This window comes from Oryx dammah, unplaced genomic scaffold, assembly GCF_014754425.2.
Source record: "Oryx dammah isolate SB20612 unplaced genomic scaffold, SCBI_Odam_1.1 HiC_scaffold_18, whole genome shotgun sequence".
Lineage (NCBI taxonomy): Eukaryota > Metazoa > Chordata > Mammalia > Artiodactyla > Bovidae > Oryx > Oryx dammah.
This window is the reverse complement of record NW_024070202.1, coordinates 112,740,843-112,757,581: the sequence shown is the minus strand read 5'-3', so window position 1 is coordinate 112,757,581 and position 16,739 is coordinate 112,740,843. Positions and strand designations below refer to the sequence as shown.

Here is a 16,739-nt window from a genome sequence, read left to right as displayed (position 1 = left end):
TTCCCCATCTATTTCCCATGAAGTGATGAGACCAGATGCCATGATCTTCATTTTCTGAATGTTGAGCTTTAGGCCAACTTTTTCACTGTCCTCTTTTACTTTCATCAAGAGGCTTTTTAGCTCCTCTTCACTTTCTGCCATAAGGGTGGTGTCATCTGCATATCTGAGGTTCTTGATATTTCTCCTGGCAATCTTGATTCCAGCTTGTGTTTCTTCCAGCCCAGCGTTTCTCATGATGTACTCTGCATAGAAGTTAAATAAGCAGGGTGATAATGTACAGCCTTGACGTACTCCTTTTCCTCTTTGGAACAAGTCTGTTCCATGTCCAGTTCTAACTGTTGCTTCCTGACCTGCATACAGGTTTCTCAAGAGGCAGGCCAGGTGGTCTGGTATTCCCATCTCTCAGAACTTTCCACAGTTTATTGTGATCCACACAGTCAAAGGCTTTGGCATAGTCAATAAAGCAGAAATAGATGTTTTTTCTGAAACTCACTTGCTTTTTCCATGATCCAGCGGATGATGGCAATTTGATCTCTGGTTCCTCTGCCTTTTCTAGAACCAGCTTGCCTACAGTAGTAGATATAATGGTCATCTGAATTAAATTTGCCCATTCCAGTCCATTTTAGTTCACTGAGTCCTAAAATGTCTATGTTCACTCTTGCCATCTCCTATTTGACCACTTCCAATTTGTCTTGATTCATGGACCTAACATTCCAGGTTCTTACACAATGTTGTCCTTTACAGCATTGGACTTTATGTCCATCACCTGTTACATCCACAACTGAGCTTTGGGTTTGCTTTGATTCTGTCTCTTCATTCTGAAGCTATTTCTTCACTTTTCTCCAGTAGCATATTGGCCTATGAATGTCTACAAATGTGTCATGATGTGTTTCCACCATTATAACATCAGACAGAATGGTGTCACTGCCCTAAAAATACTCTGTGCTCCACATATTCATCCAAGTCTCCAAACCATGGAACCACTGATCTTTTACTCTCCTCACGGTTTTGCCTCTTCCAGAATGTCAGAATTGGGAATCATACAGTACACAGCCGTTTCAGATGGTGTCCTTTATTTAGTAATGATAGCTTGTGGTGAACGGTGTAGGATTCGGGATCTCCAGAGATTTAGCTTTGGGACCAGGGACTAGGCTTGATCACTCAAGAGCTTTTGCATAGGAGAGTTTTATTAAAGTGAAAAAGGACAAAGACAGGGACAGCATTTTGTGTTCAACCCACAGTTTTTTCATCAGCCCACACTCTATGATTTACATTTTGTTCAATTAAAAAGAGCAGGTTCCATATTTGTGAAAACAGAAGCCTGGACCATGTTCAGTATATCCCTCCCCAGAAGGGGTGAGAGAGAATCTGGCATGATCAGAAACTTGTGAGAAAACATCACAAAGTCCCAGTTGCAGCTTAAAGGATGACTGAAATAATAGCGTTTGGCTTGTCCTGACAGCCCCATTATGGTAGTGGATCGGGAGGAAAGTGGACCAGGGGCCTCAGTGAGCACAGAGAAAGTTTCTCGAGTGTCCAAAAGAAAACCAACTGATTTGCCCCCACAGTTATTAATATCTGGAGTTCCTCAGGTATAATTAGGATGGGAGCTTGTGTGGGGACCCCTGGGCACCTTCAGTCCCAACTGTCTTGAGAGTCCAACCCCTGGGGCCTACACCTTGGAGGGCAGTCTCTTCTCCAGTGTGATCCTTTGCAGACTGGACATGGATCCAGGGGTGGCTTAGATGCCTGAGGGCACTCCCGCTTTAGATGCCCTTCCTTTCCACAGTAATAACAAGTCCATCCCTTTTTACCTGGGTCCCTCTGGGCATTTTTCCTCAGGCTGTTTCAGAGCAGATCTAACAGCCATTGTTGGGGCTTCAGTCTTTGGCCTGGTTCTTTTTTCCTCCTCGTATTCTCTACCATAATATATGTCTGAGCCAGCTGTAACAGTTTTTTAAAAGACTGATTTGGCCCAAAGGCCTGTTTTTGTAACTTATGGCAGATATCTGGAGCTGACTGAGTGAGAAATCTATACTTAAAGTCATTCCTCCTCTGTACTTTCAGGATCAACATCAGTAAACTTGTGGAGAGCGTCCCATAGTCTATCTAAGAATTTACCAGGAGTTTCCTTCTCTCCCCATTCTATGTCAGTCAGCTTAGCATAGTTTAAAGTCTTAGCATGCACTTGCTTGAGTCCTTCAAGAATACATCTGACAAAGTGGCTCTGTTATGGGAACTGCTTGGCTCCCAGTAGGAAGGAGGGCTATTTTATGTTCCCTCTTTACCCTTGTCTCACATTCAAGCCATTCATCTCCAAAATTAGTAGCTTCCCCCCAAACTCAAGTTTTTGAGTCAGGAGTGGTCTGACATGCATTACATCTCTCCAAGTAAGGTCATAAAGTTAAGTTAGTCCTGTAAAGCCTTCTATGTACCTTTTGGATCCTCTAGATAGTCTCGACTGCAATTGGGACTGTTTGAATTTCTACCTAGACTGAAGCAACCCCTCCTGGAAGGGTGCCCTGATTCTCAGCCTGTTCGCTTGGGAGCCCCAGATACAGGGGCAAAGTAAAAGAACAGGAGGGGGCTGAAGGTTTCACACCCAAATCTATATCCTTAGGACACAAGTCTGGCATGTCTCAAAGAGAGATAAATATCAACATATATGGCACTTCTACTCATTTCTTTTGTTTTCTACGGAACTGATCTAATTGTAAAACAGTATTATATCTGAGACACTTCAACAGGCCAGGGTTCCCCATCTTCCAAAGGATACTATGGCCATTCAGCATCACAGGAGAAGATCAGGTGTGTCTTTTTAAATTCTGGGGATCAAACTCGTCCCAGCTTTTTTAAAATGCATTTTAAAGGAGTGGTTCTGGAGCTGATAGCTCCCATCTGTAAGAGAGAAAAAAGTAGCATCCACAGTCTTGGCTTCTTCCCATCAGAGGTGTCTCTCCCTGCTCTAGATGGGGGTATAGACAGACTTTCCACTGAAGCTTTCCTTCCCTGGTTGGACTTAGTCTGTCCCTTACCAATGCAGGCACCTTAACTCATCCCTCCTGCTTCTGCCACTGAGGAGGGGTGGAGGTGCACCAGGGGTAGACCTGATGGCATCCCAAATTGACTTAGTTTCACACCATCATGAAGACCTTTGTTTGATTTATCCTTTTCCTCTGATGCCACGTGGGGTGGAGCAGAGTAGTCTTTTGGAATGTTTCCCAAGCTAGTACTACTAGAGGAAGCGTTCATCTTACTTGTGCCCATGCACATTCCTGAGTGCAGTCCTGACCACAGTAGAAATGGTGAGTCACAAAGGGATGAAACACACACACACACACACACACACACACACACACACAAAACAACCCAAGATGTCCCTTCTGAGTGTCACCATGCCAGTATATATGATAGCAGAAGAGGTAGTGGAGGGTTGGCCAGTGAGGAAAAAGTGGTTTTTGTCCTCGAGCTACTAGGGCCAATCCTTCAGTTCATTTCCACAAAATCCACAAAAAGAATATCTAAGGAGTTGAAACAGAAGCCACTGGAGAACCTCCTCTGGTCCACTAACAGTTAGCACTACCAGAGGAAGAAGCCTGTTGTACTTCCAATCTGACCAGATCCTGCAATTCCCCGTCTGTGTCCTCAAAAATCCAATGGTCACAAACGATGCTTCTTTCCACATAGATGGGAGGCGTAGCAGTGATAAAGACTCACTTTCAGGTCGTGGCCCCTGAGACAGGCAGGCAACAGAATAACCTCTATCTAGCCTGAGAGACATTCCTGGAGCTAGAGGGAGCTAGAGCTCCGCCTCTCTCCCAAACATACTCATGTAACTTTCAGCTCCTAGCAAAGCTAGGTGCTTCCATACAGCGGGTCTAAGTAAAAGTACTCTGTAATGGCATGGATCACAAGTCCCTTGAAAGTCTGTGATCTCACTGGTTAGGTTAGTAGTTCTAATTCCTCAGGCAATTATGAAGTGGTCAAAGAGACCAGGAAAAGGTGACCAACGGAAGTAAAGTTCAGTCCACACGCTTTGCCCATTTCTGGCCACACCACTCACAGGAACGTTGATTGTCTCTTGGCATTGACAGGTCGGTATAAATCTCCGACAAGGCTCCCCTTTTTGGGGCCTTGCCTTCAGTCATTACAAGGCACTGTGAAAACTCAGAGCAGGGCTCATCACTTGGTTCAATCAGGGTGTGTCATTCATTCATGCAAGCACATCGTAGAGTTAGTAAAGTAAAGTAGAAAACGTGTGTCCTGAGAAAGCGGAGAGGCCAGAGCTCTGAGTATTCTTACCTTGTCCTGAAGATCACGGATGAGTCCCCATGATGATAGCTTACAGTGAACAGTGTCGGATTTGTGATCTCCAAGAAGATTTAGTTTTGGGGCCAGGGGTCAGGCTTGATCACTCAAGAGCTTTTGTGTAGCAGAGTTTTATTAAAGTGAAAAAGGACAAAGAAAGCTTCTGACATAGGTATCAGAAGGGGGATGGAAAGTGCCCCCTCACTAGTCTTAGAAAAGGGAGTTATATACTTTTTCAATTGGTTATTACAATAAATCAAAAGGATTTTTTATTAATTAATTTTTAATTGAAGGATAATTGCTTTACAGAATTTTGTTTTTTCCTGTCAAACCTCAACATGAATCAGTCATAGGTAGACATATATCCCCTCCCTTTGAACCTCCCTCCCATCTCCCGCCCCATCCCACCCCTTTAGATTGATACAGAGCCCCTCTTTGAGTTTCCTGAGCCATGTGGCAAATTCCTGTTGGCTATCTATTTTACATACGGTAATGTAAGTTTCCATGTTACTCTTTCCATACATCTTACCCTCTGCTTTCTGCTCCCCAAGAATGTCTCAAGGTTGTAAAGATCTTACCAGAACCACTTCCATAATATACATTTTAAGATAATAGGATTAGTCAGATTTTCAAGAAAGAGAAACTGTCCTCAAGCAGGATAAATTGTTGTTATATAATCCTTACTAAGGAATGTAGGAAAAAAAAAAAAGTTTGTTCTTTCCTCCTCCTTGAGAATTCCAGACTCCTATCTTATCCTTGAGAGCCCCACACCCTTTTCTTCTCCTTTGGGACCCCAGACTTCTTATCAACCTACCTAGAAATTGACTCTCTCAGTAATATGTATTTAAAGTTCCTCCATGTCTTTTCATGGCTTGATAACACATTTCTTTTCGTTGGTGAACAACATTCCATTGACTAGATGTACCACAGCCTATTTATCCATTCATCCACTAAAGGTCATTTTGCAAAGTGAACTCGCTCAATCATGTCCAACTCTTTGCGACCCCATGGACTGTAGCCCACCAGGCTCCTCTGACCATGGGATTCTCCAGGCAAGAATACTGGAGTGGGTTGCCATTTCCTTCTCCAGGGGATCTTCCCAACCAGGGGTCAAACCCCGGTCTCCCACATGGCAGGCAGATGCTTTATCCTCTGAACCACCAGGGAACTTGGCTGCTATCAAATTTTGGTGATCACGAATAAAGCTATTTTAAATATTCATGTGCAGATTTTTGTGTAGACCTAAATAATGTATTTTTAAATAAAGGGATGAGAAAAGAAGGCTTTCTAGGAATTATACAAGCCATAAAGAAAACTTTAGTTTTCCCACTAGTTAAGAGTTAAATGTGTAGCAAAAGAATTTTGGTTTAGAAGAGTTGATTTTTAACCTTCTTATCCTCATGCCACCCCCACCCTGGGCAAAAATGGGATATCAGAGGCTTTTCTAACTAGCAAAGAGAAAATAATGTCTTCTGTATGTTAAAAGCAAGCTTTTCTGTCCTCTACAGTAGGAGGGCATGTGTCCACCACATTCAGTGTAATAGTTAGTATAATTTGGAAAGTTAAAATTACAGTATTAATATGGATGGATAATCTGTAAGTTAAGTGTGGGTTTCACTGCAAATGTGAAGTGTGGGTGTTAATCTGCATTATGGCTGAACAAATAAAGAATCTTGCTGCAATGCAGGAGACACAGGAGATACAGGTTTGATCTCTGGGTCAGAAAGATGCTTTTGCTTGGAAAATTCCATGGGCGGAGGAGCCTGACTGGCTACAGTCCATGGGTTCACAAAGAGTCAGACATGACTGGAATGACTTAGCACACTTCTCCAAGCTAAGCAAAGAACCAAGAGTTACCTATATCTCTATGTCCCATTTAGTGTTGCTTTCCTAGAGTTAAAGCAGAGACATTATTTTGCCAACTAAGGTCTGTCTAGTCAAGGCTATGGTTTTTCCAGTGGTCATGTATGGATGTGAGAGTTGGACTCTGAACAAGGCTGAGCGCCAAAGAATTGATGCTTTTGAACTGTGGTGTTGGAGAAGAGTCTTGAGAGTCCCTTGGACTGCAAGGAGATCCAACCAGTCCGTTCTGAAGGAGATCAACCCTGGGATTTCTTTGGAAGGAATGATGCTGAAGCTGAGACTCCAGTGCTTTGCCACCTCATGAGAAGAGTTGACTCATTGGAAAAGACTCTGATACTGGGAGGGATTGGGGGCAGGAGGAGAAAGGGACGACCGAGGATGAGATGGCTGGATGGCATCACGGACTCGATGGACGTGAGTCTGAGTGAACTCCGGGAGATGGTGATGAACAAGGAGGCCTGGCGTGCTGCGATTCATGGGGTCGCAAAGAGTCGGACATGACTGAGCGACTGAACTGAACTGAACTCCCAGAGTTAATCTGAACCCAGATGGGCTAGTAATGCCCCCTTCACCCTAAGAATGTCTCCAGAGAGGCACTTCAGCCCTGGGGCCCCCAGGAAGGCCTTTGTGTGGAAGCAGAGGAAGTGGGAGGCTGCCCTTAAGTATTCATCACTTTGCCTAAATCATACTGTGGGTGGTGACAGATGTGTCCCTGGCTTCCATGGAAATGCAAGTCCGCCCAGATGAAGAAATCTATCAAACTTTATTTCCCCCTGAATCTGCCCTTCAGTGCAGGAGCTTCAGGAGACATGGGTTCGATCTCAGATAGTTTTCATATGTGAGTAGTAAAAAAACCTACACAGAAGATGATCTAACTCCAAATTTCATGGTAATTTGCATGAGAACATGCCTTGCTTCCCAGGTGGTGCTAGTGGGAAAGAGACTGCCTGACAATGCAGGAGACATAAGAGACATGGGTTCGACCCTGGGTGGGGAAGATCCCCTGGAGGAGGGCACAGCAACCCAGTTCAGTAGTCTTGCCTGGAGAATCCCATGGACAGAGGAGCCTGGTGGGCTACAGTCCATAGAGTAGCAAAGACTCAGATATGACTGAGACAACTGAGCACGCACGCAAGTCAAAACATGACTAGCTTGAGGGCAGGGCATTTGACGAGAAACAAGAGGACCAGATCCCCAGAGGATCACAAGCAAGATGACTGCTTGAGTTCAGCCTTTGCTGACCTCTGGAGTTACATATAAGAAGCTATCTACGCAGAAGAGGTAAATGATGGATGTGAGGAGATGCCTGTTGGTCCACGTTAGGCCAGTGAAAGGTGTCAAATGCTTGGTTTGGGGTGCAGCTGTGCCCCAGATGTTCGTTGGCTCCCCTGGGTCTCCAGACTAACTCAGGTAGAGACCTTGTTCTGCACAAAAGCCTTATAGAGATGTGGTGGGGAGAGGGAAATGGCACGTTATTAAAAAGAAAACAAAACCAAAGCAAACAAACAAACAAACAAACCTCTTCCTCTGGTGTCTGCCTTTGAGGTCATTTGAGTCATTCTCAAAGAATGGCTTGGTGAGGAAACCCATATGTTGTTCTTTGCCTACCCTGGGGGACTGGTCCTTCTCTCTCTCTGGCAGATAGAATTGGTGGCTAGGTTTTTTTCATCACCCACTGATCTTGTGTTTTTGTGATGAGACTAGAAGCCAAAGAAAGAGGCTGCCTGGAGAGGAAGGAAGACTACAACAAGACTGTCTGAGAACTTGCAGAACTTTGCAGCATCTCACAGGTAACAGGGTTTGTTCGATTCTCTCTCTCTATCCCTTTTCCCCACCCTCCCTCTCAATGTGGTTTTCCCAGTAACAATCTGGGTCAACCTGCACACTTGATCTTTCAAAGCCTCAGTTTCATTATCTCAAAATTATTAGGGTCAGGAATTATGCAGCTTAAAGTCCCAAACAGTATGAAAAAGCCAAATGACAGGTTACTGAAAGAGGAACGCCCCAGGTTGGTAGATGCCCAATATGCTACTGGAGATCAGTGGAGAAATAACTCCAGAAAGAATGAAGGGATGGAGACAAAGCAAAAACAATACCCAGTTGTGGATGGGACTGGTGATAGAAGCAAAGTCAATGCTGTAAAGAGCAGTATTGCATAGGAACCTGGAATGTTAGGTCTATGAATCAAGACAAATTGGAAGTAGCCAAACAAGAGATGGCAAGAGTGAATGTGGACATTCTAGGAATCAGAGAACTAAAATGGACTGGAATGGGTAAATTTAACACAGATTACCATTATATCTACTACTGTGGGCAGGAATCCCTTAGAAGAAATGGAGTGGCCATCATGGTCAACAAAAGAGTCTGAAATGCAGTATTTGGATGCAATCTCAAAAACGACAGAATGATCTCTGTTCATTTCCAAGGCAAACCATTAAATATCACAGTAATCCAAGTCTATGCCCCAACCAGTAATGATGAAGAAACTGAACAGGTCTATGAAAACCTACAAGACCTTCTAGAACTAACACCCCAAAAAGATGTCCTTCTCATTATAGGGGACTGGAATGCAAAAGTAGAAAGTCAAGAAACACCTGTAGTAACAGGCAAATTTGGCCTTGGAATACAGAATGAAGCAGGACAAAAGCTAATAGAGTTTTGCCAAGAGAACGCACTGGTCATAGCAAGCACCCTCTTCCAACAACACAAGAGAAGACTCTACACATGGACATCACCAGATTGTCAACACCAAAATCAGATTGATTATATTCTTTGCAGTCAAAGATGGAGAAGCTCTATACAGTCAGCAAAAACAAGACCAGGAGCTGACTGTGGCTCAGATCATGAACTCCTTATTGACAAATTCAGACTTGAATTGAAGAAAGTAAGGAAAACCACTAGACCATTCAGGTATGACCTAAATCAAATTCCTTATACAGTGGAAGTGAGAAATAGATTTAAGGGACTAGATATGAAGGATAGATTGCCTGATGAACTATGGATGGAGGTTCATGATATTGTACAAGACCATCCCCATGGAAAAGAAATGCAGAACATCAAAATGGCTGCCTGGGGAGGCCTTACAAATAGCTGTGAAAAGAAGAGAAGCAAAAAGCAAAGGAGAAAAGGAAAGATATAAGCATATGAATGCAGAGTTCCAAAGAATAGCAAGGAGAGATCAGAAAGCTTTCCTCAGTGATCAATGCAAAGAAATAAAGGAAAAGAACAGAATGGGAAAGACTAGAAATCTCTTCAAGAAGATTAGAGATACCAAGGGAACATTTCATGCAAAGATGGGCTTCATAAAGGACAGAAGTGGTATGGACCTAACAGAAGCAGAAGATATTAAGAAGAGGTGGCAAGAATACACAGAAGAACTGTACAAAAAAGATCTTCATGACACAGATAACCACTCATGGAGTGATGGTGTGATCACTCATCTAGAGCCAGACATCCTGGAATGTGAAGTCATGTGTGCCTTAGAAAGCATCTCTACAAACAAAGCTAGTGGAGGTGATGGAATTCCAGTTGAGCTATTTCAAATCCTGAAAGATGATGCTGTGAAAGTGCTGCACTCAATATGCCAGCAAATTTGGAAAACTCAGCAGTGGCCACAGGACTGGAAAAGGTCAGTTTTCATTCCAATCCCAAAGAAAAACAATGCCAAAGAACGCTCAAATTACTGCACAATTGCACTCATCTCACACACTAGTAAAGTAATGCTCAAAATTCTCCAAACCAGGCTTCTGCAATACGTGAACCGTGAACTTCCAGATGTTCAAGCTGGTTTTAGAAAAGGCAGAGGGACCAGAGAACAAATTGCCAACATCTGCTGGATTATGGAAAAAGCAAGAGAGTTCCAGAAAAACATCTATTTCTGCTTTATTGACTATGCCAAAGCCTTTGACTGTGTAGATCACAATAAACTGTGGAAAATTCTGAGAGAGCTGGGAATACCAGACCACCTGACCTGCCTCTTGAGAAACCTGTATGCAGGTCAGGAAGCAACAGTTAGAACTGGACATGGAACAACAGACTGGTTCCAAATAGGGAAAGGAGTACGTCAAGGCTGTATATTGTCACCCTGCTTATTTAACTTCTATGCAGAGTACATCATGAGAAACGCTGGGCTGGAAGAAACACAAGCTGGAATCAAGATTGCTGGGAGAAATATCAAGAACCTCAGATATGCAGATGACACCACTCTTATGACAGAAAATGAAGAGGAGCTAAAAAGCCTCTTGATGAGAGTTAAAATGGAGAGTGAAAAAATTGGCTTAAAACTCAACATTCAGAAAACTAAGATCATGGCATCTGGTCCCATCACTTCATGGGAAATAGATGAGGAAACAGTGGAAACAGTGTCGACTTTATTATTTTGGACTCCAAAATCACTGCAGATGGTGATTGCGGCCATGCAATTAAAAGACACTTACTACTTGGAAGGAAAGTTATGACCAACCTAGATAGCATATTGAAAAGCAGAGACATTACTTTGCCAACAAAAGTCCGTCTAGTCAAGGATATGGTTTTTCCAGTGGTCATGTATGGATGTGAGAGTTGGCCTGTGAAGAAAGCTGAGCACCGAATATTGATGGTTTTTAACTGTGGTGTTGGAGAAGACTCTTGAGAGTCTGTTGGACTGCAAGAATATTCAACCAGTCCATTCTAAAGGAAATCAGTCCTGGGTGATCTTTGGAAGGACTGATGCTAAAGCTGAAACTCCAATACTTTGGCCACCTCATGGGAAGAGTTGACTCATTGGAAAAGACTCTGATGCTGGGAGGGATTGGGGGCAGGATGAGAAGGGGACGACAGAGGATGAGATGGCTGGATGGCATCACTGACACTATGGACATGAGTTTGAGTGAACTCCGGGAGTTAGTGATGGACAGGGAGGCCTGGTGTGTTGCTATTCATGGGGTCGCAAAGAGTTAAACGCGACTGAGTGACTGAACTGAACACACACACACACATATGTATGTATTAGTGTATATATGTCAATCCAATCTCCCAATTGTTCCTCCCCCTACACCCCGCCCCAGTTTTCCCACTGGTAAACACACAAATTCAGATTTTTAAAGGTGAAATCCTTTACATTTAAAATATTGGTGGCTACTTTTATTTATTTACTTTTTAACTTTTGAACTTTGTATTGGGATATAGCCAATTAACAAACAATATTGTGATAGTTTCAGCGAACAGTGTAGGATTGCAGTCATACAATCATATGTATCCATTCTCCCCCAAACTCCCTTCCTGTCCCACCACACAACATTGGACAGAGTTCCATGGACTCTATTGTAGATCTTTGTTGGCTATCCATTTAAAACCTAGCAGTTGCTACCTGTCCATCACATACTCCCCAACTATCTGTTACTTATTTCTGTTGCATACACTGCAACAGAAAATTGGAAGGAAAGTTTCTATTTTCAAGAGGGGAGAAACTTTCAGGAACAGGATTCAAGATGATCTACTCAGGTAAGGCATGTGCTTTATTTCTGAGAAAAATACAATTTACTGTTTAAAAAATGATTTATCTCCCTCATTAACCAGAATGGGGTCATGAGGGCATTATTCTGGAGGATTATCCTGCTTGGCTCTCTGTGATGGTAACACTGTCTCGTCATGCTACCTTGTCTGTGATTCTGAATCAGCGTGTCACCCCCTCAGTAGGGGGAGATTCTAAATGTTTTTGGCAAAGAGTAAGATAATCTGCCCAGGTTTTTGTCCATTTGAGGCCAGTTTCAGTATTTTCCTTAAACTGAATCAGTTTCACAATTTTCACAAGGGTGCCTCTATCTTTGCCGTCCCCACGTGCCCCTTTCAGCTCTGCCCAGTGAAGACATGGTCGCAAGTGGGGCTATCCAAGCATGGTGGAAGGAAGCACCTTCTTTCCCAGTCTCTGGAAGGAGCTGTTCTGTAAACTGGTCCAACTGTCCTCCAAGTGTAGGAAGAGAAATGTTTAGTAGTCCTTAAATGAATGAATGAAGAGATGATGGCTTTAAAACAAGGGAACTGCGTTGTTGGCAGGAGGAAGCATGATGATGGTGATGTTGGGAGGGGAATGATGGGCACAGGGGTCCTCAGGGGACAGAGCAGGGAGAGGGTGCATCTGGGACATGATGGCAGCCTTCTCACCAGAGGTGTGGTCATTTGCACTAAGCTAGAGAGAATAAATAAATCTTCAAAAAATAGTTGAGAAAGATGGTTCTTGAGAAAGCCCACTTTCCCTGTGCCTTTTTTTTTTTTTTTTTTAACTTCTCTTTCTGCTCAGGCTAGGCTCAAAGAGAGCAGCAATTTAAGCCTCTCATTCTTGGAAAAGATGGCTGGCTATCAGCTGCTTGGTCAAATATATCATGTGAGCAGCTCTGCTTGACCTGTTCCCAAGGGACTTAGGGGCAGCCTGAGGGGACCAATCTCTTCCAGTAAGCAGGGCAGACAGCATGCTATGGTCTTGCCTGCATTCTAAATTGGCCAGGTAACACAGTGAAGGAGTTGCCATCTCTCTCTGATATCCCTTCAACACCAGTCCTGGATTCAGGTGGCTTCATGTAATTGCTGTATTACCTACCCCATGAAGCCTCAGTTTCCTCATATTTAAAAGACATGGACAGCATCATTTGATTTCTCTGAGTCCAGGCATATCATCTCCAGCCTCCCCGCTCCAGTTCTCCTTTCTGCAGCTCTTTCAGCATCCCCTTCTCTGCCCCTCATCAGTCTAGTCACTTACCTGGTACCTGTGTGGTGCCCTCAGCTGCTCGGGAGCCCCTCCTCAGTGGTCCTCTCTGGAGACCACCATTCAAGATGACGCAAGGGCAATATGTGAGAAAATAGAGCATCTTGGTTTCAAGATCATCAGCACAGAAAACAAACTGATACCTTAAAAAAAAAAAAAAAAAAAAAAAGAAGAAGAACAAGAAACGGGTCTCCCATTTGCCACCCCTATGCAATATGCTTAAAAATCCTCCTTGAAAAGATCCAGCCAAAGATGAAAAGTATTTTCAGGTTTGTTTCTTTTCCAAGTTTCAACAGAGAGAATTAGCTGAATTGATGTATCAGTTTTCTCTAGAAAAACAGAACCAATAGGATATATATATGAAGAAATTTATTTGAAGGAATTGGCTCACACGATTATGGGGGATGGTAGGTCTGAAATTTGTAGGGCAGAATGGCAGGCTGGAAACTCAGGCAGGAGGTGACAATGAAGTCTTGAGGCAGAATTGTCTTTTGGCTTGAAAAATACAATACCATTTACAAAATATTATCAGGAAACTGACAGAAGCTGAATATTGACTTTCAAATGAAAATAATTTATTTATTAAATTATTTTTCCTTCAAAGGTAATCATTGCAGCTAATTTCACAGATGGAGAGGTTAGATAGTATTCTATATTGCATGATCCCATGGATGGTGGAGGAAATTCTCTTATTCCAAAACTTTGGGTTTTTTTTTTTTTTTTTCGGTTCATCTGTCCTAGATGCTGAAATTCCACAATGCATTAACTCCTTGAGCTTTGGAAAATACTCCAAAATTTTGCACACAGCAAGGTCCTGATGTAGTTTTGGAAAGGGTGGTGAAGAACTTTCCCAGTAATGAAGCATCAGTAGTCATCCTTAGGTGGGGCCTCAATGGATCCCCTCGCTGAGCACAAGAAGTAGGAGGTGGGAAGAGAGAAAGATCAAGAAAAAGGCATATGGGGGAAAGCAAAGGAAGTAGAGTGAGCAGGAGAGAGATGGCCTTGAGGTAGTTACTGGTCAGGATTGTTTGAGCTGAGGACATAGAAGCATAGATCTTTGGTACCATAACAGCTGGTCTGAACCTAACAAATCAGGTGTTCCCTCTTACTGGATGTATGGTCCACCCTCCTGCCCACCTGGACTCATGACCGTCTCCTACTTCTGCCATGACCAACTTGTCCCAGTTTGCCTGGGACTCTCCCAGTTTCAACACTGACACTCCTTTGATCAGGGGATACTCTCTGTCCAAGGAAAACTGGGATGATTGGTGACCCTCTATACCACCATCACCATAGAAGAACTTAGGCAAGAGCTTCTTTTGTGAATTTACCAAAGGGGGAAACTTTGCCAGGCAATCTTGAGTTTGGAACTCAGGACAGAACTGAAACCCTCAAGGCAGAGAGCCAGGATGCCAGGAAATGACCAGTTTCCATGTTTGGTCTTCTGGGTGGACAGCACGTTTTTCAGTGCATCTTGTCAGTAACTAAATACCGGTGGTGGGAAACCACGTGTCAGTGCCCTCGTGTTGGGACTGCCTATATACTCTTCACTAGGAGCCTCAGTCTATGCCAAGAGTGGCTGAGGGTCAGCAGACTTTGGTTTTAGTCTCAGCTCATCCATTAGATTATGTTGACCTTCAGAAGTTGTTTTTTTTTTTTTTTCCCCTTCAGTCTCCTTGTCTATAAAATGTGGTGTTCTGTGCTGGATGTCACATTCAACTTATCTGAACAATCCTTGTCTGTTCTCTCCCTAGAACAAAAAGGAAGGGCTTCGGCAGGGTGGAAGAGACAGCTGCACCACAGGTAAGGTCTGGAGGAGCCCTTCACAACACTGGGGGGCCAAGAGCTCAGCACTGGGGCAGCCAACTTCCCACCTGCAGTGCAAGATAAAAGACTAGAGTCACCTGAAGACAAAGAAAATGCATTTCCCCAGGAAACAGAAGTTACTAGGCTATTTGCTGTTGAAAGGTTGTTGTTGAATCATGCAAAGACACCAGGATTCTTGGCCCCTGGAGGAGAAGAATTCAATCTGGGGCCAGAGACGAGGCTTGATCGCTCAGAGCTTTTGTGTAATAGTTTTATTAAAGTATAAAGGAGATAGAGAAAGCTTCTGACATAGGCATCAGAAGGGGGCAGAAAGAATACCTCCCTGCTAGTCTTCAGCTGGATGTTTTATAGTCACTAGCCATCTGTTAATGAAAGAAAGGAATGTCTTAACACTCAGAATGGCACCAGGCCCCTCACCCATAAGATGCATTTTGGGATAATCTTGGCACCAAATGGTTCATCCTGGGCCATAAAATGATTAACTTGAATCTTGAAGAAGGGCAAATCACCATACAAACACTTTCATTTACGTATATTAGAGGAACAATATCTGAGTATAACATACTGGTTTGTCAAGTAGGATCTGAGCCAAAAGGCGGAACCTACTTGAAGACAGAGTTTGGGGTAAATGCATAGTACATTAGCATAGCTTAAGATAGATATTTCCATAAGAAAAAGGCATTGGTTATCTCTAAGTTTGAGAATAGTTAACTTCAGGTAAAACCAGGTGTCATTATGGCAACACAATATTTTAAGAGAAACCTCCTTTTAAATTTGTATGGAGAAGGAAAAAATATCTCTAGTTTGTTTCCTTCTGCCACGTAAGAGAGATAAAAATGTCTGACACTTGCAAGCTATTTCCTCCGTTTGGAGACCCCTGGCTTTCCTGCCTGTTACCCTCTCACTGTCATACTCTCCTTACTGAGTATATGTTTTTTTTCATAGAAAACCCAGCCATGTGATAAAACAGAGACCAGGCAGGGATGAGAGGAGTTGAAAGTATGGGACAAATATTTAATTCAGAGGTTGTAGGAAGCTCAGACCATCAAAAAGACTTCTGGGTGGGAACTCAATAGGAAGAAGGTTCTGAAAAGGCTGAAAAGTCCAGTATCCTGGAATTGTTGTAGGAAGGGGGGACCCCTACGGGGCCCCAAGAGCAGGCTCTTGTCTAACACTTGGAAAAGAATTGTCCGAGGAGACACGTGCTGACCAAGCAAGAGATTTTATTGAGAAAGGGCACCCAGGTGGAGAGCAGTAGGGTAAGGGAACCCAGGAGAACCGCTCTGCTGCGTGGCTCGCAATGTCAGGTTTTATGGTGATGGGATTAGTTTCCGGGTGGTCTTTGACCAGTCATTCTAATTCAGAGTCTTTCCTGGTGGTGCACGCATCGCTCAGCCAAGATGGATGCTAGCGAGAGGGATTCTGGGAAGTGGACGGACACGAGGTGTCTCCTTTAGACCTTTCCCGAACTCTTCCAGTTGGTGGTGGCTTATTAGTTCCATATTCCTTATCAGGATCTCCTGTCATAAAACAACTCATGCAAATGGTTACTATGGTGCCTGGCCAGGGTGGGCTGTTTCAATCAGTGTGCTTCCCCTAACAGAAGGAACAATCCTAAAGACTTTGGCCATCCTGGGTGATTTATTCTACCAGCCCTGTGTGAGCTCCCTTTTTCTCTATGTAAGAATATTTACTCTGAGCCCAGGCCCAAGGTGAGAATTGAGGGTGTGACAGCCAAATTGATTCAGGTGTGCTAGTCCTTTGAGATATTTTCCTTTTTTTCTTTTGTTGTCTTCTTCCTCAAGAGGCATGTGTTATTCTTTTTGTCAGTTAAAACTGCTAAAACAAATAGCAGAGACTGGGTGGTAATCAAGAAATATTTATTTCTGACTGTTCTGGAGCCTGGGAGGTCCAAGATCAAGATGTGGGGGATTTGGTGTCTGGGGAGAAGCCACTTCCTGGTTGCTGTGTCCACATCTGATGGAGAGAGAGTAGTCTCTTT

The 16,739-nt window shown here is 43.4% G+C and overlaps 1 protein-coding gene across 1 annotated transcript in view; it reads right to left on the bottom strand.

The window, feature by feature from the left end:
• LOC120877906 (GTPase IMAP family member 1-like) overlaps positions 1 to 16,739 on the bottom strand; it is a 597,608-nt gene that overhangs the window by 407,925 nt on the left and 172,944 nt on the right. The gene's annotated exons all lie outside the window — the stretch shown is intronic.